Raw genomic sequence first — 4,135 nt, 5'->3', positions numbered from 1 at the left:
TATTAATAACACTTGTTTCATCAAGTGCATCCACTTTTGGATATAGTTGTAAAACATTCACTGTTAGTGGCTGTGTGTGAACTGGTTAGTTTGATAACCATATCTTCAAAATAGCCTCCTTGGACAACTGAGGGAAAAAGTAAAGAAAAATATTGCTGCCAAAAAACAAATACACAAAACTGTTCCTCAGGGTTCAATTCTGGGGTCAGTTCTGTCCAGTATATATATAAGTTATCTGGATGCAGGAGCGGACCATTAGCAAGTTTGCTGATGATCCCAAAGTGGGAGGTGCTGTTGACTCTCTTGAGGGACAAGAGGCCTGGCAGGGGGATCTCGGTAGAATCGACCACTGGGCAGTCATTAATGGGATGAAATTTAACAAATCCAAATGCTGGATTCTGCACCTTGGACGGAGTAATGCCAAGCACAAGTATAGACTGGGAGAGGAGCGGCTGGAGAGCAGCCCTGTAGAAAGGAATCTGGGGATGCTGGTCAACAGCATCTCAACGTGATCAGCACCGTGTGCCCTGGCAGCCAAGAGGACAAACCGCATCCTGGGGTGCATCAAACATGGTATGAGCAGCTGTTCAGAAGACGAGATTGTCTCACTGGATTCAGCATAGGTGCAGCCTCACCTTGAGCACTGTGAGCAGCCCTGGGGCCCACAACTGAAGACGGATGTGGAAGTCCTTGAATGTGTCCAGAGGAGGGCAACAAAGCTGGTGAAAATGTTGAAGGAATGTCCTCTGAGGAGCAGCTGAGGACTTTGGGCTTATCTAGTTTGGAGAAAAGGAGACTGAGGGGCGACCTCATTGCTCTCTACAGCTTCCTGAAGAGGGGAGGTAGACAAGGAGGTGCCGAGCTATCCAGTGACATGACATATTGGAATGGTTCAAAACTGCACCAGGGGAGGCTTAGACTGGATGTCAGACAACTTTTCTTTACCAAGAGGGTGGTCCAACACTGGAAGAGGCTTCCCAAAGATGTGATCGATGTGCCACGCCTGTCAGTGCTTAAGAGGCACTTGGACAAGGCCCTTAATAACTTGCTTTAACCTTTGATCAGCTCGGAATTAGTCAGGCGGTTGGACTAGATGATCGTTGTTGGTCCCTTAAAAGCAAAACAGTTCTGTTCTGTTCTGTTCTGTTCTATTCTATTCTATTCTAGCGATGCGATGCTATGCTATCTACGCTACGCTACGCTATGCTATTGTAGTCTTCTCACATCTAAACTACTTTGCTATTTTACTCCTAAGAATATGGAACTACAATACTTCACACCATTTTCCAGCAGTCATTACACTGGTTTTTATGACAAAGTTGTGCTGAAGACCTGTCCAGTTTTGTGAATTGGGAGTAATTCCATTGGAGCCAATGATTTTACCTTTGTTCATATAATTTCTAAAGAAGTAGATTAGTCTTAACTATTGACTAGAGAAGGCATTTTAACAAACATGTAAGACATTCTCACAAGCCCACCCGCACATTTGGAAAGACTCTCTGCAGATGAGATGACAAAGCAGCCAAATGGCATTGCCACTTGTGTGGGTTGACACAATTAGGAAACCCTTGCCATGTCCCTGCCCACAGTGCTCGCCTTCTGGGCACTGCAAAGGGCATCCACAGTGGGGCAACACACAGACCTCCCTGACACACCAGTAACAGCCCCGGATCACACCAGAGTGGGGATATTTCTAAAGAAACAAGAGCTCCACTTAATGCAGAGCACCCCTCAGGAAATGGCTGGTGCAAGGCATTGCCAACTTTGGCCAAGAGAACTGAAGCAGAGAGGCTTGTGCCTCTGCTCCTCCATGGACCTGAGCCTCGTCCCATCTCCTGCCCCCATTCCTCTGCACTTCACAGCTTGTGCAGCCCGTCCCTTGAGTCACATTGCCCAGGAACGTGGCACTGCTGTGGCACTACCAGCCTGAAGGCTCGGTACCCAGTTTCAAGGCTTCTGGGTGTTCAGTGTGCCGTTCTGCTTCCTTGCAGGTTTCCTAGAGGGAAAGGCTGCAGCTAGGGTCTTTAGCTCCTTTGCACCCTGAATCAAACTGCTGCTGGTTTGGCTGGGTGAGTGCCTCTTTCACATAGGTGCACTCTTAATATACATTCTCCACATACATTAGAAATACTGGTAGACTAGTTTGGGCTTTTTGCTGGCGCTGGCTCAAGTAGCTGCAGAAGGTCACAGCTTTCACTTTCTTCAGACACATCCTACTGAGCACTGTTAAACTCCTGGAACTGGACTTCTGGTTTTATTTACTTTTTAATTTCTGTGACTTCTGCCAACTGTTCTTGTTTCTCTCTGTTGTGTTTTCTTCTATGGCACCACTGAAGGTTTCTCAGATTTGAATCTACTAACAAACATTCTACAGAGAACATTTTCAATATAACAGTGTCTGGCCTTGATGCTGATTATTTTTGTGCTTCCTATGAAGCAGAGTGCTGGTGGATAAAAATGCTACAAAGTAAAAAGTTGATGAGTTGATATTAGTCAATGTCGAATACCCTTTAATATTAGCGTTTTTAAAGGTAAGGACTAATTTATATTATAACTGAAACAAGTAATTTAAAAGCCATGTTTATGGAAGCTAATAGCTCCGAACTTGTTCTGTTTTTCCTTAAAAACAGGGGATGCCATTTCAGTTTAGGCAGAACTGTAGGAGATCATGTACAGATGGGTACAAAGACTGATGCTTGCTCATCTCCCTTCCATGCTTCCTCTGTACATACACATGCTGTCACTTCTCCAGGTTCAGCTGTTTGTTTCCAGGCAGGGTTGGCAAGTGATTGAAGAATAATACAGTTGTAGTCAACAATAAAAGAATATGGTCTTTGGTACGTAGAAGATACACAATCCACGAATGGAAGGAAGTCTACTGGCCTAAATGCAATGTGGATGAATGAATTAGTTTGCCAGACAAACTGGAGGACAGGTTTTCTGGTGAAGGTAGGAATTAGAAAGGTCCTAGCTCTCTTCATGTACCCATAAGAGGGTCTGGATTTAATTACACACATTTGGGGCTGTGCTTACAGTAGGCAAGAAAAAGCACTTTAATTGATATCATTCAGCTGGTTCTGGGGAAAGGAGTTGGAGGGATGGGAGTTGTGCGGATTTGGACAAGAAGAAGTGAGAAGAGGGAGGAGAACTAACAGATTTAATTTGCGAGGTTGATTGGAAATAGAGAAACTTGAGAGGTCTATTTTTTTGAGTGAACATATTTTCTGTCTTTGGATCCCAGTACTCATTTTTTGTAAATCGATCTTCTGGCAGTTTGCCCTCCTGAAGTAACTGTAGCGCAGGACTAGAGGGCTGTTTGCCTGTGTCAGGGCCGGGCTGAGCAGCAGGAGCAAACACGACCACACCATCTTCCTTTATCTGGAACTGCCACAGACCTCTCTCCGCAGCTAAGCACGGGTGGCTTGGTAGCAAAGCCTGCTCGCTCTGGTCTGCTGGCCATCAGCCCTCGGCTGGCACAGCCGGCTGCCAGCGAACGGCGCCTGAAGCCGCGGCGCCCAGCGGGAGCAGCGCTGCAGCCCGCGGGGCTCCCCGCACGCCGCGGGGCACCGCGGGGCAATGCGGACAGCCGAGCCGCCTCCTTGCGAGAGCGAGATTTCGTAGTTACGTGTACGTTCCCCGCCTCTCCTCGGCTGGGCGCCGGGAGGGACAGCTGGCGCTGCGGGGGGCGCTCGGCCCCAGCTCCCCGGTGCCCGCGGGCACAGGCCCCGCGCCCGTGGCTCGGCTTCCGGGCGGCGACGCCTCCGGCACCGGCGCGCTCGCGCCAGCCCCCCGCACGCGCCGGTGCCGAGGGGAGCGGCCACGGCCGGGGGGGAGCGAGCCCCGCGCCCGCCTTCCCCTGGTCCCGAAACCCGCGTGAATCTCCTCCGCTCCTCGGTGTGTGTAAGAACGGGAACCCCTGCCGGCCGCTCACTCCGGTCTGTGGGCCTGCTTTTCTCAGCCCGCCAGCAGGAGCCGCAGCCCCCGCGGCGCCGCTGCGCAGACCCGGCCCCCTCCCCTGCACCGCAATGGTTTGTCCCCGGGGAGGGCGGGAAGGCGGCAAGCGCGGCGCCCGCTTCCCGCTTTCGGTGCGGGCGGGCGCTATGTGGTTGCTCCTCCCCCGCCGGCGCTCAGGCCC

The sequence above is a fragment of the Caloenas nicobarica genome, chromosome Z (genome assembly GCF_036013445.1).
Source record: "Caloenas nicobarica isolate bCalNic1 chromosome Z, bCalNic1.hap1, whole genome shotgun sequence".
NCBI lineage: Eukaryota > Metazoa > Chordata > Aves > Columbiformes > Columbidae > Caloenas > Caloenas nicobarica.
Note: the sequence above shows the minus strand (reverse complement) of the source record.